Source organism: Heptranchias perlo, chromosome 9, assembly GCF_035084215.1.
Source record: "Heptranchias perlo isolate sHepPer1 chromosome 9, sHepPer1.hap1, whole genome shotgun sequence".
Classification (NCBI taxonomy): domain Eukaryota; kingdom Metazoa; phylum Chordata; class Chondrichthyes; order Hexanchiformes; family Hexanchidae; genus Heptranchias; species Heptranchias perlo.
In genome coordinates this window covers 84,657,114-84,683,020 of record NC_090333.1, presented here as the reverse complement: position 1 = coordinate 84,683,020, position 25,907 = coordinate 84,657,114, and the positions used below count along the sequence as shown (strand labels likewise).

General features: G+C 44.4%; 1 protein-coding gene across 1 annotated transcript in view; it reads left to right on the top strand.

Annotated features, from left to right (window-relative positions):
* The window catches only part of LOC137324934 (roquin-1-like), a 204,113-nt gene that overhangs the window by 37,988 nt on the left and 140,218 nt on the right, over window positions 1-25,907 (top strand). The window contains exon 2 of the mRNA XM_067989624.1: window positions 21,527-21,625. The gene's annotated coding sequence lies outside the window, so the exon portion shown is untranslated. The remainder of the gene's footprint in view (window positions 1-21,526; window positions 21,626-25,907) is intronic.

Here is a 25,907-nt window from a genome sequence, read left to right as displayed (position 1 = left end):
TCATTGTACACAAAGTGAGATAGTGTGTCATAGTACACTCACTGAGATAGTGTGTCATAGTACACTCACTGAGATAGTGTGTCATAGTACTCAAACTGAGATAGTGTGTCACAGCACACTCACTGAGATAGTGTGTCATAGTACACTCACTGAGATAGTGTGTCATAGTACACTCACTGAGATAGTGTGTCATACAACTTAAACTGAGATAGTGTGTCATAGTACACAAACTGAGATAGTGTGTCACAGTACACTCACTGAGATAGTGTGTCACAGCACACTCACTGAGATAGTGTGTCATAGTACACTCACTGAGATAGTGTGTCATAGTACACTCACTGAGATAGTGTGTCACAGTACACTCACTGAGATAGTGTGTCATAGTACACTCACTGAGATAGTGTGTCGTAGTACACAAAGTGAGATAGTGTGTCATAGTACACAGTGAGATAGTGTGTCGTAGTACACAAAGTGAGATAGTGTGTCATAGTACACAGTGAGATAGTGTGTCGTAGTACACAAAGTGAGATAGTGTGTCATAGTACACAGTGAGATAGTGTGTCATAGTACACAGTGAGATAGTGTGTCATAGTACTCAAACTGAGATAGTGTGTCATAGTACTCAAACTGAGATAGTGTGTCATAGTACTCAAACTGAGATAGTTTGTCATAGTACACAAACTGAGATAGTGTGTCACAGTACACTCACTGAGACAGTGTGTCACAGTACACTCACTGAGATAGTGTTTCACAGTACACAAAGTGAGATAGTGTGTCATTGTACACAAAGTGAGATAGTGTGTCATTGTACACAAAGTGAGATAGTGTGTCATTGTACACAAAGTGAGATAGTGTGTCATTGTACACAGTGAGATAGTGTGTCATAGTAGTCAAACTGAGATAGTGTGTCATAGTACACTCACTGAGATAGTGTGTCATAGTACTCAAACTGAGATAGTGTGTCATCGTACTCAAACTGAGATAGTGTGTCATCGTACTCAAACTGAGATAGTGTGTCATCGTACTCAAACTGAGATAGTGTGTCATAGTACACAAACTGAGATAGTGTGTCATAGTACACTCACTGAGATAGTGTTTCACAGTACACAAAGTGAGATAGTGTGTCGTAGTACACAAAGTGAGATAGTGTGTCATCGTACTCAAACTGAGATAGTTTGTCATAGTATAATAGTACACTCACTGATATAGTGTATAATTGTACACTCACTGATATAGTGCAGAATTGTACACTCACTGATATATAATATACTCACTGATATTGTGTATAATTGTACACTCACTGATATATAATATACTCACTGATATAGTGTATAATTGTATACTCACTGAGATAGTGTGTCATAGTACACTCACTGAGATAGTGTGTCATAGTACACTCACTGAGATAGTGTGTCATAGTACACTCACTGAGATAGTGTGTCATCGTACACTCACTGAGATAGTGTGTCATAGTACACTCACTGAGATAGTGTGTCATAGTACACTCACTGAGATAGTGTGTCATAGTACACTCACTGAGATAGTGTGTCGTAGTACACAAACTGAGATAGTGTGTCGTAGTACACAAAGTGAGATAGTGTGTCGTAGTACACAAAGTGAGATAGTGTGTCATAGTACACAGTGAGATAGTGTGTCATTGTACTCAAACTGAGATAGTGTGTCATGGTACTCAAACTGAGATAGTGTGTCATAGTACTCAAACTGAGATAGTTTGTCATAGTACACAAACTGAGATAGCGTGTCACAGTAAACTCACTGAGATAGTGTTTCACAGGACACAAAGTGAGATAGTGTGTCATTGAACACAAAGTGAGATAGTGTGTCATAGTACACTCACTGAGATAGTGTGTCATAGTACACTCACTGAGATAGTGTGTCATAGTACTCAAACTGAGATAGTGTGTCATAGTACACAAACTGAGATAGTGTGTCACAGTACACTCACTGAGATAGTGTGTCACAGCACACTCACTGAGATAGTGTGTCATAGTACACTCACTGAGATAGTGTGTCATAGTACACTCACTGAGATAGTGTGTCATACAACTTAAACTGAGATAGTGTGTCATAGTACACAAACTGAGATAGTGTGTCACAGTACACTCACTGAGATAGTGTGTCACAGCACACTCACTGAGATAGTGTGTCACAGTACACTCACTGAGAATGTGTGTCATAGTACACTCACTGAGATAGTGTGTCATAGTACACTCACTGAGATAGTGTGTCATAGTACACTCACTGAGATAGTGTGTCATAGTACACAAACTGAGATAGTGTGTTACAGTACACTCACTGAGACAGTGTGTCACAGTACACTCACTGAGATAGTGTTTCACAGTACACAAAGTGAGATAGTGTGTCATAGTACACAAAGTGAGATAGTGTGTCATTGTACACAAAGTGAGATAGTGTGTCATTGTACACAAAGTGAGATAGTGTGTCATAGTACTCAAATTGAGATAGTGTGTCATAGTACACGCACTGAGATAGTGTGTCATAGTACACTCACTGAGATAGTGTGTCATTGTACTCAAACTGAGATAGTGTGTCATAGTATAATAGTACACTCACTGATATAGTGTAGAATTGTACACTCACTGATATATAATATACTCACTGATAGTGTATAATTGTACACTCACTGATATATAATGTACTCGTTGATATAGTGTATAATTGTAATTTTTTTTATTCGTTCATGGGATGTAGGCGTCGCTGACGAGGCCAGCATTTATTGCCCATCCCAGTGAGTGTACTATGACACACTGAGTATTGTATACTCACTGAGATAGTGTGTCATAGTACACTCACTGAGATAGTGTGTCACAGTACACTCACTGAGATAGTGTGTCATAGTACACTCACTGAGATAGTGTGTCGTAGTACACAAACTGAGATAGTGTGTCGTAGTACACAAACTGAGATAATGTGTCATAGTACACAAACTGAGATAATGTGTCATAGTACACAAAGTGAGAAAGTGTGTCATAGTACACAGTGAGATAGTGTGTCATTGTACTCAAACTGAGATAGTGTGTCATGGTACTCAAACTGAGATAGTTTGTCATAGCACACAAACTGAGATAGCGTGTCACAGTACACTCACTGAGACAGTGTGTCACAGTACACTCACTGAGATAGTGTTTCACAGTACACAAAGTGAGATAGTGTGTCATAGTACACAGTGAGATAGTGTGTCATTGTACTCAAACTGAGATAGTGTGTCATGGTACTCAAACTGAGATAGTTTGTCATAGCACACAAACTGAGATAGCGTGTCACAGTACACTCACTGAGACAGTGTGTCACAGTACACTCACTGAGATAGTGTTTCACAGTACACAAAGTGAGATAGTGTGTCATAGTACACAAAGTGAGATAGTGTGTCATTGTACACAAAGTGAGATAGTGTGTCATAGTACTCAAACTGAGATAGTGTGTCATAGTACACTCACTGAGGTAGTGTGTCATAGTACTCAAACTGAGATAGTGTGTCATAGTGCACTCACTGAGATAGTGTCATACAACTCAAACTGAGATAGTGTGTCATAGTACACAAACTGAGATAGTGTGTCATAGTACACAAACTGAGATAGTGTGTCACAGTACACTCACTGAAATAGTGTGTCGTAGTACACTCACTGAGATAGTGTGTCGTAGTACACTCACTGAGATAGTGTGTCGTAGTACACTCACTGAGATAGTGTGTCGTAGTACACTCACTGAGATAGTGTGTCGTAGTACACAAAGTGAGATAGTGTGTCATAGTACACAGTGAGATAGTGTGTCGTAGTACACAAAGTGAGATAGTGTGTCATAGTACACAGTGAGATAGTGTGTCGTAGTACACAAAGTGAGATAGTGTGTCATGGTACTCAAACTGAGATAGTGTGTCATAGTACTCAAACTGAGATAGTGTGTCATAGTACTCAAACTGAGATAGTGTGTCATAGTACTCAAACTGAGATAGTTTGTCATAGTACACAAACTGAGATAGTGTGTCACAGTACACGCACTGAGACAGTGTGTCACAGTACACTCACTGAGACAGTGTGTCACAGTACACTCACTGAGATAGTGTTTCACAGTACACAAAGTGAGATAGTGTGTCATTGTACACAAAGTCAGATAGTGTGTCATTGTACACAAAGTGAGATAGTGTGTCATTGTACACAAAGTGAGATAGTGTGTCATTGTACACAAAGTGAGATAGTGTGTCATTGTACACAAAGTGAGATAGTGTGTCATTGTACACAGTGAGATAGTGTGTCATAGTAGTCAAACTGAGATAGTGTGTCATAGTACACTCACTGAGATAGTGTGTCATAGTACTCAAACTGAGATAGTGTGTCATCGTACTCAAACTGAGATAGTGTGTCATCGTACTCAAACTGAGATAGTGTGTCATCGTACTCAAACTGAGATAGTGTGTCATAGTACACAAACTGAGATAGTGTGTCATAGTACACTCACTGAGATAGTGTGTCACAGTACACTCACTGAGACAGTGTGTCACAGTACACTCACTGAGATAGTGTTTCACAGTACACAAAGTGAGATAGTGTGTCATTGTACACAAAGTGAGATAGTGTGTCATTGTACACAAAGTGAGATAGTGTGTCATTGTACACAAAGTGAGATAGTGTGTCATTGTACACAGTGAGATAGTGTGTCATAGTAGTCAAACTGAGATAGTGTGTCATAGTACACTCACTGAGATAGTGTGTCATAGTACTCAAACTGAGATAGTGTGTCATCGTACTCAAACTGAGATAGTGTGTCATCGTACTCAAACTGAGATAGTGTGTCATCGTACTCAAACTGAGATAGTGTGTCATAGTACACAAACTGAGATAGTGTGTCATAGTACACTCACTGAGATAGTGTTTCACAGTACACAAAGTGAGATAGTGTGTCGTAGTACACAAAGTGAGATAGTGTGTCATCGTACTCAAACTGAGATAGTTTGTCATAGTATAATAGTACACTCACTGATATAGTGTATAATTGTACACTCACTGATATAGTGCAGAATTGTACACTCACTGATATATAATATACTCACTGATATTGTGTATAATTGTACACTCACTGATATATAATATACTCACTGATATAGTGTATAATTGTATACTCACTGAGATAGTGTGTCATAGTACACTCACTGAGATAGTGTGTCATAGTACACTCACTGAGATAGTGTGTCATAGTACACTCACTGAGATAGTGTGTCATAGTACACTCACTGAGATAGTGTGTCATAGTACACTCACTGAGATAGTGTGTCATAGTACACTCACTGAGATAGTGTGTCATAGTACACTCACTGAGATAGTGTTTCACAGTACACAAAGTGAGATAGTGTGTCGTAGTACACTCACTGAGATGGTGTATCAAAGTACACTCGCTGAGATGGTGTATCATAGTACACTCGCTGAGATGGTGTATCATAGTACACTCACTGAGATGGTGTATCATAGTACACTCACTGAGATGGTGTATCATAATACACTCACTGAGATGGTTTCTTATAGTACACTCATTGAGATAGTGTGTCATAGTACACTCACTGAGATAGTGTTTCACAGTACACAAAGTGAGATAGTGTGTCATAGTACACTCACTGAGATGGTGTATCAAAGTACACTCGCTGAGATGGTGTATCATAGTACACTCACTGAGATGGTGTATCATAATACACTCACTGAGATGGTTTCTTATAGTACACTCATTGAGATAGTGTGTCGTAGTACACTCACTGAGATAGTGTGTCGTAGTACACAAACTGAGATAGTGTGTCGTAGTACACAAAGTGAGATAGTGTGTCATAGTACACAGTGAGATAGTGTGTCGTAGTACACAAAGTGAGATAGTGTGTCATAGTACACAGTGAGATAGTGTGTCATAGTACTCAAACTGAGATAGTGTGTCATAGTACTCAAACTGAGATAGTTTGTCATAGTACACAAACTGAGATAGTGTGTCACAGTACACTCACTGAGACAGTGTGTCACAGTACACTCACTTAGATATTGTGTCATTGTACACAAAGTGAGATATTGTGTCATTGTACACAAAGTGAGATAGTGTGTCATCGTACTCAAACTGAGATAGTGTGTCATCGTACTCAAACTGAGATAGTGTGTCATAGTACACAAACTGAGATAGTGTGTCATAGTACACTCACTGAGATAGTGTTTCACAGTACACAAAGTGAGATAGTGTGTCGTAGTACACAAAGTGAGATAGTGTGTCATCGTACTCAAACTGAGATAGTTTGTCATAGTATAATAGTACACTCACTGATATAGTGTATAATTGTACACTCACTGATATAGTGCAGAATTGTACACTCACTGATATATAATATACTCACTGATATTGTGTATAATTGTACACTCACTGATATATAATATACTCACTGATATAGTGTATAATTGTATACTCACTGAGATAGTGTGTCATAGTACACTCACTGAGATAGTGTGTCATAGTACACTCACTGAGATAGTGTGTCATCGTACACTCACTGAGATAGTGTGTCATCGTACACTCACTGAGATAGTGTGTCATAGTACACTCACTGAGATAGTGTGTCATAGTACACTCACTGAGATAGTGTTTCACAGTACACTCATTGAGATAGTGTTTCATCGTACACAAAGTGAGATAGTGTGTCGTAGTACACTCACTGAGATGGTGTATCATAGTACACTCGCTGAGATGGTGTATCATAGTACACTCGCTGAGATGGTGTATCATAGTACACTCACTGAGATGGTGTGTCATAGTACACTCACTGAGATGGTGTATCATAATACACTCACTGAGATGGTTTCTTATAGTACACTCATTGAGATAGTGTTTCACAGTACACAAAGTGAGATAGTGTGTCATAGTACACTCACTGAGATGGTGTATCAAAGTGCACTCGCTGAGATGGTGTATCATAGTACACTCGCTGAGATGGTGTATCATAGTACACTCACTGAGATGGTGTATCATAGTACACTCACTGAGATGGTGTATCATAATACACTCACTGAGATGGTTTCTTATAGTACACTCACTGAGATAGTTTATTACAGTACACTCACTGAGATGGTGTTTCATAGTACACTCACTGAGATGGTGTATCATAGTACACTCACTGAGATGGTGTATCATAGTACACTCACTGAGATGGTGTATCATAGCACACACACTGAGATGGTGTATTATAGCACACACACTGAGATGGTGTATTATAGCACACACACCGAGAAGGTGTCGTATAGTACACTCACTGAGATGGTGTCTTATAGTACACTCAGTGAGATGGTGTATTAGAGAACACTCACTGAGATGGTGTATCATAGTACACTCACAAAGATGGTGTATCATAGTACATTCAGTGAGATGGTGTGTCGTATTACACTCAGTGAGATGGTGTTTAAATAGAGCACTCACTGAGATGGTGTTTAAATTGAACACTCACTGAGATGGTGTATCACAGTACACTCACTGAGATGGTGTATCACAGTACACTCACTGAGATGGTGTATTATAGTACACTCACAAAGATGGTGTATCATGGTACATTCAGTGAGATGGTGTGTCGTGGTACACTCAGTGAGATGGTGTATTATAGAACACTGACTGAGATGGTTCATTATAGTACACTCACTGAGATGGTGTATTATGGTACACTCGCTGAGATGGTGCATCATAGTACACTCGCTGAGATGGTGTATCATAGTACACTCGCTGAGATGGTGCATCATAGTACACTCGCTGAGATGGTGTATCATAGTACACTCGCTGAGATGGTGCATCATAGTACACTCGCTGAGATGGTGTATCATAGTACACCCGCTGAGATGGTGTAGCATAGTACACTCGCTGAGATGGTGTATCATAGTACACTCGCTGAGATGGTGTATCATAGTGCACTCACTGAGATGGTGTATTGTGGAACACTCACTGAGATGGTGTATTATAGAACACTCACTGAGATGGTGTATCATAGTACACTCACTGAGATGGTGTATTATAGTACGCTCACTGAGATGGTGTATCATAGTATACTCACTGAGATGGTGTATTATAGTACACTCACTGAGATGGTGTATCATAGTACACTCACTGAGATGGTGTATCATAGTACACTCACTGAGATGGTTTGTTATAGTACACTCACTGAGATGGTGTATCATAGTGCACTCACTGAGATGGTGTATTATAGTACACTCACTGAGATGGTGTATTATAGTACACTCACTGAGATGGTGTATCATAGTGCACTCACTAAGATGGTCTATTATAGTACACTCACTGAGATGGTGTATTATAGTACACTCACTGAGATGGTGTATCATCGTGCACTCACTGAAATGGTTTATTATAGTACACTACCGAGACTGTGTATTTTGGTGTACTTAGACCATTAATGTGTACTATAGTACACTCATTGAGATGGTGTATTATAGTACACTGAGATGGTGTATCATAGTGCACTCACTGAGATGGTGTATCATAGTATACTCACTGAGATGGTGTATTATAGTACACTCACTGAGATGGTCTATTTTCGTACGCTCACTGAGATGGTCTTTTATAGTACACTCACTGAGATGGTGTATTATAGTACGCTCACTGAGATGTTTTATTATAGTACACTCACTGAGATGGTCTATTTTCGTACACTCACTGAGATGGTCTATTTTCGTACGCTCACTGAGATGGTGTATTATAGTACGCTCACTGAGATGGTGTATTATAGTACTCTCACTGAGATGGTGTATTACAGTACACTCACTGAGATGGTCTATTATAGTACGCTCACTGAGATGGTCTATTATAGTACGCTCACTGAGATGGTGTATTATAGTACACTCACTGAGATGGTCTATTATAGTACGCTCACTGAGATGGTCTATTATAGTACTCTCACTGAGATGTTCTATTTTCGTACGCTCACTGAGATGGTCTATTATAGTACACCCACTGAGATGGTCTATTATAGTACGCTCACTGAGATGGTCTATTATAGTACACCCACTGAGATGGTCTATTATAGTACGCTCACTGAGATGGTCTATTATAGTACACTCACTGAGATGGTGTATTATAGTACACCCACTGAGATGGTCTATTATAGTACGCTCACTGAGATGGTCTATTATAGTACACTCACTGAGATGGTGTATTATAGTACACCCACTGAGATGGTGTATTACAGTACACTCACTGAGATGGTCTATTATAGTACGCTCACTGAGATGGTCTATTATAGTACTCTCACTGAGATGTTCTATTTTCGTACGCTCACTGAGATGGTCTATTATAGTACACCCACTGAGATGGTCTATTATAGTACGCTCACTGAAGTGGTCTATTTTCGTACGCTCACTGAGATGGTGTATTATAGTACACTCACTGAGATGGTGTATTATCGTACACTCACTGAGATGGTGTATTATAGTACACTCACTGAGATGTTCTATTATAGTACGCTCACTGAGATGGTGTATTATAGTACACTCACTGAGATGGTGTATTATAGTACACTCACTGAGATGGTGTATTATAGTACACTCACTGAGATGGTGTATTATCGTACGCTCACTGAGATGGTGTATTATAGTACGCTCACTGAGATGGTGTATTATAGTACGCTCACTGAGATGGTGTATTATAGTACGCTCACTGAGATGGTGTATTATAGTACGCTCACTGAGATGGTGTATTATAGTACACTCACTGAGATGGTGTATTATAGTACACTCACTGAGATGGTGTATTATAGTACACTCACTGAGATGGTGTATTATAGAACACTCACTGAGATGGTGTATTATAGTACACTCAGTGGTGTGGCTGGAATATGCGATGAGTCATTTTGAAACTTAGACCATTAATGTGAATTTTGACATGCTCGGTTTCAAATTATATGTATTTGAAATTTCGGTTGAATTTATTCATGCCTCAGTGCAGAACAAGACTGAGGTTGTGGGGTTGTCTGTGGCTCAGAGTGTAGGGCAGGTCTGAGGGTGAGGGGTTGTCTGTGGCTCAGAGTGTAGGGCAGGTCTGAGGGTGAGGGGTTGTCTGTGGCTCAGAGTGTAGGGCAGGTCTGAGGGTCAGGGGTTGTCTATGGCTCAGAGTGTAGGGCAGGCCTGAGGGTGAGGGGTTGTCTGTGGCTCAGAGTATAGGGCAGGTCTGAGGGTGAGGGGCTGTCTGTGGCTCAGAGTGTAGGGCAGGTCTGAGGGTGAGGGGTTGTCTGTGCCTCAGAGTGTAGGGCAGGCCTGAGGGTGAGGGGCTGTCTGTGGCTCAGAGTGTAGGGCAGGCCTGAGGGTGAGGGGCTGTCTGTGGCTCAGAGTGTAGGGCAGGTCTGAGGGTGAGGGGCTGTCTGTGGCTCAGAGTGTAGGGCAGGTCTGAGGGTGAGGGGCTGTCTGTGGCTCAGAGTGTAGGGCAGGTCTGAGGGTGAGGGGCTGTCTGTGGCTCAGAATGTAGGGCAGGTCTGAGGGTGAGGGGCTGTCTGTGGCTCAGAGTGTAGGGCAGGTCTGAGGGTCAGGGGTTGTCTGTGGCTCACGGTAGAGGACAGGACTGAGGGAGAAAACCAGCATGTCTGATGAGGTAACACGGGAAATCACCACCAGATGAAGTTAACTGACATTTAAAAGGCTGCAGATTGTGAGAAGGAAAGATTGTGGGAGATAAGGCATTCCATTTTCGAGAATGAGTCTGAATAAGGGAAGGTGTGATGAATCTTGAGTTCAATATGGCGACAATGCAGGGAGGAGAGAGATGGTATGCAAACCAATGTCATGTACCCATAACTTATCGACCACTCGCATTTATTGAAATTCATGTCTATTTGTCTGGAAAGTCACTTAGGGTTAAAATTAAGTTAAATTTAGTCAACAAGGGAATAACTTGCAGGGACACAAGCTGTGTGGCAGGTTCATCAGTTGGAGTACGAGACCAAGCAGTTAACAGAATTGCGTTTCTTGCATACCAAATTAGTTTGTGATAACTATCTACTCTCGATGTTGACGCCTATAATGTTGGATTGCTTTCCGTTCATTGAGCACAGCAGGTGGCCTAGGTGAACAAGGGAGGTTCCTCACTTGATTGGCAATTCAATGAGCCAGTCCTAGACACAAAGCATCTGCACTCTTGTTTTCTCTTGCTCTCATGAATTCTCTTCATCGTCTTCTCTGCTGCAGTGGAAATAGTCCCAGTATCTCAAGACTCTCCTCATAACTATAGTTTTCAATCCCTGGTATCAATTTGGTGAATCTATACTGTACATTCTTTATGGCTTTAACCTCCTTTCTATCATAAGGCATCCAAAACAGCATGCAGTACTCTGTGACCCAACCAGCGCTTTGTACAGATTTATCATTACTTCTTTACTCTTTCGCATTACTACTAGAAAGAAAGACTTGCATTTATATAGCGCCTTTTATGACCTCGGGACATCCTAAAGTGCTTTACAGTCAATGAAGTACTTTTTGAAGTGTAATCACTGTTGTAATGTAGGAAACGCAGCAGCCAATTAGCGCACAGCAAGATCCCACAAACAGCAATGTGATAATGAACAGATAATCTGCTTTAGTGATGTTGGTTGAGGAATAAATATTGGCCAGAACTCCCCTGCTCTTCTTTGAATAGTGCCACAGGATCTTTTACATCCACCAAGAAGGCAGACAGGGCCTCGGTTTAACGTCTCATCCGAAATACAGCACCTCCGACAGTGAAGCACTCCCTCAGTACTGCACTGGAAGTGTCAGCCTAGATTAAGAGTTCAAGCATAAACCAAATCACCACCGCCCCCCCATTCCAATCTCTACCCAAGCACTGAACCCTCTCTTCTGTCTAGTTTCACCCACATTCCCTCTCCCCACCTTCTCCAAGCTTATTTCATGCACGAGACCCCCCCTCCTGCTCCCTCAAACCCATTTTTTCTAATCTTGATCACCCAAATCTGCACCTCCCAAACCCGCAACCTCCACCACCTAGAGGGACAAGAGCAGCAGACACATGGGAACACCATCACCTCCCAAACCTACAATCTCCACCACCTAGAGAGACAAGAGCAGCAGACACATGGGAACACCATCACCTCCCAAACCTACAATCTCCATCACCTAGAGGGACAAGAGCAGCAGACACATGGGAACACCATCACCTCCCAAACCTACAATCTCCATCACCTAGAGGGACAAGGGCAGCAGACACGTGGGAGCACCGAGAGACAAGGGCAACAGACACATGGGAACACTGTCACCTCCCAAACCTACAATCTCCACCACCTAGAGAGACAAGAGCAGCAGACACATGGGAACACCATCACCTCCCAAACCTACAATCTCCACCACCTAGAGGGACAAGGGCAGCAGACAAATGGGAGCACCATCACTTCCAAGTTCTCCTCCACATCACACACCATCCCGACTTGGTCAAATATCTTCGTTCCTTCATCGGCTCTGGGTCAAAATCCTGGAACTCCCTCCTTAACAGGCCGGAATCTGGGGTTTGGGTGGTTTATATATAGAATAACAGATACCCAGGAGTGAGTTACAGACTGGAATCTAATCGAGGGGTTTGGGGGTTTATAAATAGAATAACATACCCGAGAGTGAGTTACAGGCTGGAATCTAATCGAGGGGTTTGGGGTGGTTTATATTTAGAATAACAGATACCCGGGAGTGAGTTACAGACTGGAATCTAATCGAGGGGTTCAGGGGGTTTATATTTAGAATAACAGATACCCGGGAGTGAGTTACAGCCTGGAATCTAATCGAGGGGTTCGGGGGGGGGTTTATATATAGAATAACAGATATCCGGGAGTGAGTTACAGGCTGGAATCTAATCGAGGGGTTCGGGGGGTTTATATATAGAATAACAGATATCCGGGAGTGAGTTACAGACTGGAATCTAATCGAGGGGTTCGGGGGGGTTTATATGTAGAATCTACAAAAAGGATATAGAGGCACTGGAGAAGATACAAAAAAGATTCGCAAGGTTGATACCAGAACTGAGAGGATATACTTATCAGGAAAGACAAAACAGGCAGGGGCTCTTTTCATTAGAAACCTGATAGAGGTCTTTAAGATTATGAAAGGGATTGATAGGATAGATGTAGAGAAAATGATTCCACTGTGGGGGAGACCCATACTAGAGGTCATCAATATAAGAGAGTCACAATATAGCCAATCGGGAATTCAGGAGAACCGAATCGAGGGGTTCAGATGGTTTTATGCAGAATAACGCATTAAAGCGTTGCATTTACATTTGCATGGTAACATCTCAGGAAAATGGGAAAGAGCTTCAGATACAATAAATTATAGCTTTTATGTAAAGAAAGATGTAGAGCTACTCAGTTGGATAACACAAATGGCAGTGAAATCAGTTGATTTGTTTGTGATGGTCGTGAGTGAGGTAGAAATCTTTTCTGGGACACTGTGAGAAATCCCTTCTCTTTAAATAGAGTGAGAGGATCTCGAATAGACCTTTGAGACCGGCAGTAATTTTAAAAGTAGGTCTCAGTGTAATCTGAACTCAGCAGGCCTTTTAGAATTACTGCCCTCACCTGGCAGCTTGGCAGCATGTGAACTCTGTGATCACATCACTGAGGATGCTCGCAGAGCCACTTGAGGTGCTGCTGAAGGTTAGGAGGAAGTACAGATTATTGGGGCATTAGGAGCTGTGGGCCTCAAGCTAATGTGTTAGTGATCGGAGAGAGGTGTGGGGTTATTGATGTAACTGAATCTGTGAGTGATCAGAGAGGGGAGGGGTCTGGGGTTATTGATGTAACTGAATCTGTGAGTGATCAGAGAGGGGAGGGGTCTGGGGTTATTGATGTAACTGAATCTGTGAGTGATCAGAGAGGGAAGGGGTCTGGGGTTATTGATGTAACTGAATCTGTGAGTGATCAGAGAGGGGACGGGTCTGGGGTTATTGATGTAACTGAATCAGTGAGTGATCAGAGAGGGGAGGGGTCTGGGGTTATTGATGTAACTGAATCTGTGAGTGATCAGAGAGGGGAGGGGTCTGGGGTTATTGATGTAACTGAATCTGTGAGTGATCAGAGAGGGGACGGGTCTGGGGTTATTGATGTAACTGAATCTGTGAGTGATCAGAGAGGGGAGGGGTCTGGGGTTATTGATGTAACTGAATCAGTGAGTGATCAGAGAGGGGAGGGGTCTGGGGTTATTGATGTAACTGAATCTGTGAGTGATCAGAGAGGGGAGGGGTCTGGGGTTATTGATGTAACTGAATCAGTGAGTGATCAGAGAGGGGAGGGGTCTGGGGTTATTGATGTAACTGAATCTGTGAGTGATCAGAGAGGGGAGGGGTCTGGGGTTATTGATGTAACTGAATCTGTGAGTGATCAGAGAGGGGAGGGGTCTGGGGTTATTGATGTAACTGAATCTGTGAGTGATCAGAGAGGGGAGGGGTCTGGGGTTATTGATGTAACTGAATCTGTGAGTGATCAGAGAGGGGACGGGTCTGGGGTTATTGATGTAACTGAATCAGTGAGTGATCAGAGAGGGGAGGGGTCTGGGGTTATTGATGTAACTGAATCTGTGAGTGATCAGAGAGGGGAGGGGTCTGGGGTTATTGATGTAACTGAATCAGTGAGTGATCAGAGAGGGGAGGGGTCTGGGGTTATTGATGTAACTGAATCTGTGAGTGATCAGAGAGGGGAGGGGTCTGGGGTTATTGATGTAACTGAATCTGTGAGTGATCAGAGAGGGGAGGGGTCTGGGGTTATTGATGTAACTGAATCTGTGAGTGATCAGAGAGGGGAGGGGTCTGGGGTTATTGATGTAACTGAATCTGTGAGTGATCAGAGAGGGGAGGGGTCTGGGGTTATTGATGTAACTGAATCTGTGAGTGATCAGAGAGGGGAGGGGTCTGGGGTTATTGATGTAACTGAATCTGTGAGTGATCGGGGAGGGGGGGGGGGGTCTGTGGTTATTGGTGTAACTGAATCTGTGAGTGATCAGAGAGGGGGGGGGGTCTGGGGTTATTGATGTAACTGAATCTGTGAGTGATCAGAGAGGGGAGGGGTCTGGGGTTATTGATGTAACTGAATCTGTGAGTGATCGGGGAGGGGGGGGGGGTCTGGGGTTATTGGTGTAACTGAATCTGTGAGTGATCGGGGAGGGGGGGGGGTCTGGGGTTATTGATGTAACTGAATCTGTGAGTGATCGGGGAGGGGGGGGGGGTCTGGGGTTATTGATGTAACTGAATCTGTGAGTGATCAGAGAGGGGAGGGGTCTGGGGTTATTGGTGTAACTGAATCTGTGAGTGATCGGGGAGGGGGGGGGGGTCTGTGGTTATTGATGTAACTGAATCTGTGAGTGATCAGAGAGGGGAGGGGTCTGGGGTTATTGATGTAACTGAATCTGTGAGTGATCAGAGAGGGGAGGGGTCTGGGGTTATTGATGTAACTGAATCTGTGAGTGATCAGAGAGGGGAGGGGTCTGGGGTTATTGATGTAACTGAATCTGTGAGTGATCAGAGAGGGGAGGGGTCTGGGGTTATTGATGTAACTGAATCTGTGAGTGATCAGAGAGGGGAGGGGTCTGGGGTTATTGGTGTAACTGAATCTGTGAGTGATCAGAGAGGGGAGGGGTCTGGGGTTATTGATGTAACTGAATCAGTGAGTGATCGGGGAGGGGGGGGGGGTCTGTGGTTATTGATGTAACTGAATCTGTGAGTGATCAGAGAGGGGAGGGGTCTGGGGTTATTGATGTAACTGAATCTGTGAGTGATCAGAGAGGGGAGGGGTCTGGGGTTATTGATGTAACTGAACCTGTAAGTGACCATGGAGGGGAGGGGTCTGGGGTTATTGATGGAACTGAAACTGAGAGTGATCGGGGAGGGGGGGGGTCTGTGGTTATTGGTGCAAGTGAATCTGAGAGTGATCAGAGAGGTGGGGGTTTGGAGTTATTGATGTAACTGAACCTGTGAGTGACCACGGAGGGGAGGGGTCTGGGGTTATTGATGTAACTGAATCTGAGAGTGATCGCGGAGGGGAGGGGTCTGGGTTATTGATGTAACTGAATCTGAGAGTGATCGCGGAGGGGAGGGGTCTGGGTTATTGGTGTAACTGAATCTGTCGATGATCGGGGAGGGGTCTGGGGTTATTGGTGTGAGTGAATCTGTCGATGATCGGGGAGGGGTCTGGGGTTATTGGTGTAACTGAATCTGTCGATGATCGGGGAGGGGTCTGGGGTTATTGGTGTAACTGAATCTGTCGATGATCGGGGAGGGGTCTGGGGTTATTGGTGTGAGTGAATCTGTCGATGATCGGGGAGGGGTCTGGGGTTATTGGTGTAACTGAATCTGTCGATGATCGGGGAGGGGTCCGGGGTTATTGGTGTAACTGAATCTGTCGATGATCGGGGAGGGGTCCGGGGTTATTGGTGTAACTGAATCTGTCGATGATCGGGGGGGGTCCGGGGTTATTGGTGTGAGTGAATCTGTCGATGATCGGGGGGGGGTCTGGGGTTATTGGTGTAACTGAATCTGTCGATGATCGGGGAGGGGTCCGGGGTTATTGGTGTAACTGAATCTGTCGATGATCGGGGGGGGTCCGGGGTTATTGGTGTGAGTGAATCTGTCGATGATCGGGGGGGGGTCTGGGGTTATTGGTGTAACTGAATCTGTCGATGATCGGGGAGGGGTCCGGGGTTATTGGTGTAACTGAATCTGTCGATGATCGGGGGGGGTCCGGGGTTATTGGTGTGAGTGAATCTGTCGATGATCGGGGGGGGGTCTGGGGTTATTGGTGTAACTGAATCTGTCGATGATCGGGGAGGGGTCCGGGGTTATTGGTGTAACTGAATCTGTCGATGATCGGGGGGGTCCGGGGTTATTGGTGTGAGTGAATCTGTCGATGATCGGGGAGGGGTCTGGGGTTATTGGTGTGAGTGAATCTGTCGATGATCGGGGAGGGGTCTGGGGTTATTGGTGTGAGTGAATCTGTCGATCGTTGAGGAGGGGTCTGGTGTTATTAGTGGGAGTGAATCTGTCGATCGTTGAGGAGGGGTCTGGGGTTATTAGTGGGAGTGAATCTGTCGATCGTTGAGGAGGGGTCTGGGGTTATTAGTGGGAGTGAATCTGTCGATCGTTGAGGAGGGGTCTGGGGTTATTAGTGGGAGTGAATCTGTCGATCATTGAGGAGGGGTCTGGGGTTATTAGTGGGAGTGAATCTGTCGATCATTGAGGAGGGGTCTGGGGTTATTAGTGGGAGTGAATCTGTCGATCGTTGAGGAGGGGTCTGGGGTTATTAGTGGGAGTGAATCTGTCGATCGTTGAGGAGGGGTCTGGGGTTATTAGTGGGAGTGAATCTGTCGATCGTTGGGGAGGGGTCTGGTGTTATTAGTGGGAGTGAGTTTGTCCTTGCTGGGAGTGTGGGGGTGGAGATTGTCGAAGTCTTGTTGTCGGACGCTGTCAGTATTCACTGGCCATATCAAACACCAGCCACCAATCCTTCAGTGGATTAGACGGATGCCCTTGTGCGTATTTGAGCCATGTCACTGAATGGACTGTACCTGTTAGGATAACGGTGCAGCGAGGTATCCCCCTGAACCTCCACACCAGCGGCTGCATCAAGTGTCCCTGCCCCTTCCATGGTCATTATGGGGATCGCCATCAAATGTCCGAGCATGCCTCTCGATTGGCTGCAACTCTCCCAGACCCAAGGGTCGTGTGGCGCCTAAAGTCACGTCAGTGGTGATTTTTGCCCGATTGCCATTCCTTCCAGAGAATTGAGAATTGAAGGGGAACAGCGGTGGGTGGTGAGGAGCGGAGAGAAGGGTTAATGTGAGAGATTGATGAATGCTGTCGGGTGTGTATCCTCACTCGCACCAAGTCCTGTTCACCCATCGTCCCTGGTGCTCGCTGACCTACATCGGCTCCCTCTCCTGCACCGCCTCGATTTAAAAATTTCCATCCTTGTTTTCAAATCCCTCCAAGGCCTCACCCCTCCCTATCTCTGTAACCTCCTCCAGCCCTACAACCCTCTGAGATCTCTGCACTCCTCCAATTCTGACTTCTTGCCCATCCCCGATTTTCACCTCCCCTCCATTGGCAGCCGTGCCTTCAGCTGCCTCGGCCCTCAGCTCTGGAATTTCCTCCCTAAATCTCTCCGCCTCTCAACCTCTCCTCCTTTAAGATGCTCCTTAAAACCTACCTCTTTTGGTCACCTGTCCTAATATCTCCTCATGTGGCTCCTTGTTATGTCTTGCCTGGGTACGCGCCCTGGGACGTTTTACTACGTTAAAGGCACTATTTCAATGCAAGTAGTTGTGTGATGTTCTTGTGATACCTGCTGTCCATGCTGACCTGTTGTATGTTGCTGATTTTCACTGTTTTTAAAAGGGAAAAAAAAAATACAAGAACATAAAAATGTGGGAACAAGTTGATGGCATACAGCTGTCACTTCTCCTGTCCCACTGTAAACATCCGTCATTTCTAGATCAGAATTTTTCACTTCCAGGACTTTGTGTCTCAAAATTCGGAGAGGTTTTGAGCCAGTAAACTGTGAATAATTGTCCCCACTGGTTGGTGAATCAGTAACAAGGGGGCACAGACTGCTGATGGGGTGAGATGAAGAGGTGGGAGGAGGCTCGTGTGGAGTATAAACACTGGCATTGACCAGTTGGGCCGAATGGCCTGTTCCTGTGCTGCAGATTCTGTGTAATTCTATGACTGAGGACGATCAGTAGGATAAAGCGGGAAATTAGAAGAGGCTTTTTTTTCACACGGGGTTATTAGAATTAAAAACAGAAAATGCTGGAAAAGCTCAGCAAGTGAGGCAGCATCTGTAGAGAAAGAAACAGAACCGGAAGATGTTAAAGAGTTAACAATTTTTAAGTAAGTTCAGAGCCAGGGAAAGGGGGGAGGGAGGGGTGAGGAGGAAAGAACAAAAGGGAAGGTCTGTGATAGGGTGGAGGGCAGGAGTGATTAAACGCCAAAAGGGATGATGGTGCAAGGCAAGGAGGGTGGTAATGGGACAAGTAAAGAAACACTGGTTAGGCCACAGCTGGAGTACTGTGTGCAGTTCTGGTCGCCACACTACAGGAAGGATGTGATCGCTTTGGAGAGGGTGCAGAGGAGATTCACCAGGATGTTACCAGGGCTGGAGCGCTTCAGCTATGAAGAGAGACTGGGAAGATTGGGTTTGTTTTCCTTGGAGCAGAGGAGGCTGAGGGGGGACATGATTGAGGTGTACAAAATTATGAGGGGCACAGATAGGATGGATACTTTTTCCCTTCGTTGAGGGTACTATAACAAGGGGACATAGATTCAAGGTAAAAGGCGGGAGGTTTAGAGGGGATTTGAGAAAGAAATTTTTCACCCAGAGGGTGGTTGGAGTCTGGAACTCACTGCCTGAAAGGGTTGTGGAGGCAGGAACCCTCACAACATTCAAGAAGCATTTGGATGAGCACTTGAAATGCCATAGCATACAAGGCTACGGACCAAATGCTGGAATATGGGATTAGAGTAGACAGGGCTGATGGCCGGCGCGGACACGATGGGCCGAAGGGCCTCTATCCGTGCTGTATAACTCTATGACTCTATGAGAAGATGGGTCTAGAGGAGCTGTAAATGGCAACAGCAGAACCATTACCAGAACCTGATGTCCGAAAAAATGGGAGCAGTGGTTATGATCTGAAGTTATTGAAATCAATATTGAGTCCAGAGGTTGTAAAGTGGCTAAACGAAAGGTGAGGTGCTGTTCCTCGAGATTACGATGAGCTTCATTGGAACAGTGTAAGAGGCCGAGGACAGAGAGTGGGAGTGGGACAGGGAATTAAAATGGTCATCTACCAGCAGATCAGGGTCACGCTTGTGGACTGAGCGGAGGTGTTCAGCAAAGCGATCACCCAATCTGTGTTTGGTCTCCCCAGTGTGGAGGAGACCGCATCGTGAGCAGTGAATACAGTATTGAAAGAAGTACAAGTAAATCACTGTTTCACCTGGAAGGAGTGTTTGGGGCCCTGGACGGTGGGGAGGGAGGAGGTGAAGGGGCAGGTGTTGCATCTCCTGTGCTTGCACGGGAAGGTGCCGTGGGGAGGAGAGCGGGTGTTGGGGGTGATGGAAGTGTCAGGGCGAGGGTATCGCGGAGGGAGCGGTCTCTTCGGAATGCTGAAAGGGGAGGGGAGGGGAAGATGTGTTCGATGGTGGGATCGTGCTGGAGGTGGCGGAAATAGCGGAGGATGATATGTTGAATGTGGAGGCTGGTGGGGTGGAAGGTGAGGACAAGGGGGAACCTATTGTGGTTCTGGGAGGGACGGGAAGGGGTGAGGGCAGAAGTGCGGGAAATAAGACGGACAGGGTTGAGGGCCCTGTCAACTACAGGGCTGTTACAGAGTTATTCGAATACTTCACCATAGGTGGCTATTGAGGCGGAGACTATAACATCATTTGAAAGGGAATTGGAGAAGTATTTGAAAAGGAAGAATATAAAAGGATACGGCGAAAGGGCAGGGAGATTAGATTAGCTCCAATTCAAGAGCTACCACCGACCGGAGCAGGTACGAGTGGTGCTGTCATTTGTGCGGTTTTTGATCTCAGAGAATGAACGTGTGAGGCAGTTATCGAGACAGTTTTTAGGCACCTTTGATCACAAGCTCGCAGTATTCCCGTTGGCAGCATGTGACCAATGAGTTCAGATTGGAACAGACTGGTCAGTTTTGGGCTACAGTCCAGCAGCATCCTGCATTTTAAGGTTATTTTGCATCTGTAACAAACAATGTCATCTGGAGAGTGACATCTATTCTCACTGTATAGATGGAAGGAGATGCTGATTTGGGACCAGGAATAACCCTGGAAAAATTGCCTTTCGTGGAAACCTGGTCAGTTTTAAGCTGGCCTAAACCAAGCAGTGACTGGATTAGTTTTCAGGCCAGCCCACACTGTTCACTGGTGTTTCCTGTTACACAATCGGGAAATGTTTCTCACAGGTGCTGTGTCACTCCCTGAGAAGCATGAGTTGGCATTTTTTGATCAGGAAGTTCCCTGTCCTTTTTTGCTGCTTCCTTGTTTTAAGTCAGTCTTTGTTGACTGTTGCTGAAGAGATGTGAATTTATCACGCAGCAGTTCCAGGGCACGGGGCGGCCTTTGGTGTCTTGTCCTCTGTGTTAACAGAGGAGTGAAAAGTTTCCAACCGTACCACTGTGTTGGATCCTCGGGGCAAGAGGGTGCAGTAAGAATCTATGCAGTGTGCAGTGAGGAGACTGACCAGCTGTTGCAAGCACACACAAGGTAACGTGGGTGTTAATCTGGGTTCAGTCTGAATCTGACGACCCCCTGAAGTTTCCTTCAGGAGTTCTTTCTAATCTGGTTACCCTGTAGGCTCTGTAAAAGCAGGCTGACCACTGATATCAGGCATGGTGCTGGCTCCTTCGGGTCCTGACTACCTGGCTTGTGATGTCTATCATCCATGAGTGTTTGTATCCTCTGGGACGAAGTTGAGTAATGCTGAATCCTTTTACAGATCATTGGTGCTTTGCTGCTGTCTGTTGTTCCCGGGAGGATGGGCTGGTGGCAAGGTTAAAGCTCCAGATGAGGGGAGTAGCTGCAGACAGCGGACTCGGTAAGTTTGCATTGGGATTCATGACATTACAGTTTGTGCCGTCAGAGAGTTGCTGTGGAGCCCATTTCATCAAATCCATATGATCAGTGGAAGAGGAAGGATGAGGAGGCATGGCTGGAGTTTGAATGTTTGTAGCTGGTGAATATTTATTCAAAACCTGCAACTGATACCTCCCCATCATAATCTCAATAGCTAAAATCTCCATCAAAACCTCAATAACTAACATTCCATGTCATAATCTCAATAACTAACATCCCCTATAATAACTAATATCTCCCATTATAACTTCAATAACTAATACCCTCAATCATAACCTCAATAACTAATCGCTTATGAATATCTGACTCTAATTTCTCCCCAACATAAGATACAAGAAGAAAGCAGTAAAAGTGGATGTTTATTTTAAAAACACAGTCTTTGTCTTATCCAGCTTGCATTTTAGAAATTTCCAGACCGCTCATTCAAACCCAGACTGTCCAGTCCCAAACTGGAGTGGTGCTGATCCTAGGCTGGTGACCTCCAAAGTCATTAAATGGTCCGACACACCAACCAGTCCTTCATAGTTAGAACAAGGACCATAATCTTGTTGTGCTAACATGGCTAAGGAGGCTTAGGGCACATAATGCTCATCGAGGGTGTGTGGACTTTATAGCAGTTGTGAACCAGACTGAATAACCATTGTATGATGAAGTTGGGCCGATGAGTTGCACAAATATCTTTCCACCTATTACTGGTATTACTGTAAGGAACAAAGATAATTTGAGTTTCCCTTAACATCCAGCCGCATGCTATCTCTGAGCGAGAGTGCCAGTATGCTTAGTCAGTCGAGGTGTATGCACCGGGAACTGGATTAAAATGGCCCGAATCCATTCCACAAGGGACCCTCACACCCAGCAGAAACACACCCTGTACCTGTGATCCCCGAGATGAGGGAACAGTGTTGAACCCAGTACACTTCCAGTAAACTTAGCTGAAGGTTATTAATTGGGAGTTTGAATAGAAGAGGTAGTGCCATCATAAAAAGTTCCTTGTGTGACCACATCCTGTTTGGTTTGATATGTTCCGACCGTTTCCTGCACCATCGCTGTGTGGGGGGGAGAGAGTGGCTTCAGCTGGAGCCGAGAGTGGATGTTGTTTGCTGTTTTCAGCTTCCCCTTTGATAACTGCGTTAAAGGCGCTATATAAATGTTGTTGCCTTATAGTTGGTGACTGCTCCTCCTCACCAATTGTAAACAATTTTACAACACCAAGTTATAGTCCAGCAATTTTATTTTAAATTCACAAGCTTTCGGAGGCTACCTCCTTCCTCAGGTGAACGATGTGGAAAATGCCACATCGTTCACCTGAGGAAGGAGGTAGCCTCCGAAAGCTTGTGAATTTAAAATAAAATTGCTGGACTATAACTTGGTGTTGTAAAATTGTTTACAATTGTCAACCCCAGTCCATCACCGGCATCTCCACATCATGGCCTCCTCACCAAAGCCTTTCTCCCTGTCTGCCCATGCCATCACTTGCCCTACCCAAACCGTCCACAGCAGTGCATAGCTCTTGTTCTCAGGTCCTGCCTTGCCTCTCAGCCTCCTCCAAGCAGCTCACATCCTTCCACCTATACCACCTCTCACTTACAATCATCGTCATATGATGCCCTCCTGAGTCAAACTGTGATTTCATCACCTCACTTCCCTCCACTCTGATGGCTCATCCTTGAAGATTTTGACCTATACCTAAATTTCTCTAGCCCCCTCTCCGCTCATTTTTCTGCTTTCCATACTCCAAGGTTCCAGTCGCCAGTAAGACTATCTCTGATCCTTTTCACATTCCCTTTACCAACAACATTCCCTGCTTTCCCCCCTCCCGCTACCCTCAGTTTGCTCACCCCGCTCCCTCACAAACTTACTCTGAAACCCCCCCAGCTCCGTCTCCTCTGACCCTCCACCTGTCACCACACAGCTGCCAGAGCTCAACTGTCCGCCCACCATTGCTTTCAACAAAGTTATTGGCAACAAATCACTGCACTTCACCCATGCACGCTGCTCGCGCAGTATAGTTACAATCTTCATTTCTGTTCATTCAGTTCTCTTGAATACAATGTGATGTGACCATGCCCTGCGAGGTCTGATACTCTGTGATCAATTCCAACAACAGATGATATGTTGTGACAGTGTATTGTCATGTGACACAGCGTGACAGTGTCCTATCGTGACAGTATCCTGTCTTTTTTATATGTTGTGACAGTATCCTGTTGTGTTTGATATGGTGTGACAGTGTCCTGTCGTGTTTGACGTGACAGTATCCTGTCGTGTTTGATATGTTGTGACAGTATCCTGCCTTGATGATATGTTGTGACAGAGTCCTGTTGTGTTTGACGTGACAATATCCTGTCGTGTTTGATATGTTGTGACAGTATCCTGCCTTGATGATATGTTGTGACAGAGTCCTGTTGTGTTTGACGTGACAATATCCTGTCGTGTTTGATATGTTATGACAGAGTCCTGTCGTGTTTGTATGTTGTGACAGTATCCTGTCGTGTTTGATACTTTGTGACATGTGCTGTCGTGTTTGATATGTAGCGACAGTATCCTTTCATGTTTGATATGTGACAGTATCATTTGGTATTTGATATATTGTTACTGTCTCCTGTCGTGTTTGATGTGTTGTGACAGTATCCCGTTGTGTTTAATATGTTGTGACAGGGTCCTGTCGTGTTTGATACGTTGTGACAATATTCTGTCGTGTAGTTTTGTTGTGACAGTATCCTGTTGTGTTTGACTTGTGACACGATCAGGTCATGTTTTTTTGTAACAGTATCCTGTCGTGTTTGATATATTGTGACTGCATCTTCTCGTGTTTGATATGTTGTGACAGTATCCGGTCGTGTTTGATATGTTGTGACAGTATCCGGTCATGTTTGATATGTTGTGACAGTATCCTGTCGTGTTTGATGTGTTGTGACAGTATCCTGTCGTGTTTGATATGTTGTGACAGTATCCTGTCGTGTTTGATGTGTTGTGACAGTATCCTGTCGTGTTTGATATGTTGTGACAGTATCCGGTCGTGTTTGATATGTTGTGACAGTATCCTGTCGTGTTTGATATGTTGTGACAGTATCCTGTCGTGTTTGATGTGTTGTGACAGTATCCTGTCGTGTTTGATGTGTTGTGACAGTATCCTGTCGTGTTTGATGTGTTGTGACAGTATCCTGTCGTGTTTGATGTGTTGTGACAGTATCCTGTCGTGTTTGATATGTTGTGACAGTATCCGGTCGTGTTTGATATGTTGTGACAGTATCCTGTCGTGTTTGATGTGTTGTGACAGTATCCTGTCGTGTTTGATATGTTGTGACAGTATCCGGTCGTGTTTGATATGTTGTGACAGTATCCTGTCGTGTTTGATGTGTTGTGACAGTATCCTGTCGTGTTTGATGTGTTGTGACAGTATCCTGTCGTGTTTGATGTGTTGTGACAGTATCCTGTCGTGTTTGATATGTTGTGACAGTGTCCTGTCGTGTTTGATGTGGTGTGACAGTAGCCTGTCATGTTTGAATGTTGTGACAGTATCCTGTCGTGTTTGAATGTTGTGACAGTATCCTGTCGTGTTTGAATGTTGTGACAGTAATCTGTACTGGTTGATATGTGGTGACAGTATCCTGTCATGTTTGATATGTTTTGACAGTAATTCTGTCGTGATTATTATGTTGTGACAGTATACTGTCGTGTTTTTTGTCATGACAGTATCCTGTCGTGTTTGACATGTGACACTATACAGTCTTTTTTTGTGACCGTGTCCATTCGTGTTTGTATGTTGTGACAGTATCCGGTCATGTTTCTTCTGGTGTGACAGTATCCTGTTGAGTTTATGCTGTGACAGTATCCCATCGTGTTTGATATGTTGTGACAGTATCCTGTCATGTATGATATGGTGTGACATTATCCTGTCATGTATGATGTGGTGTGACAGTATCCTGTCGTGCTTGACATGTTGCGACATTATCCTGTCGTGTTTGATATGTTGTGATAGTGTCCCCTCGTGTTTTTTTTGTTGTGACAGTGTCCCCTCGTGTTTTTTTTGTTGTGACAGTGTCCCCTCGTGTTTTTTTTTGTTGTGACAGTGTCCCCTCGTGTTTTTTTTGTTGTGACAGTGTCCCCTCGTGTTTTTTTTGTTGTGACAGTGTCCCCTCGTGTTTTTTTTGTTGTGACAGTGTCCCCTCGTGTTTTTTTTGTTGTGACAGTGTCCCCTCGTGTTTTTTTTGTTGTGACAGTGTCCTCTCGTGTTTTTTTTGTTC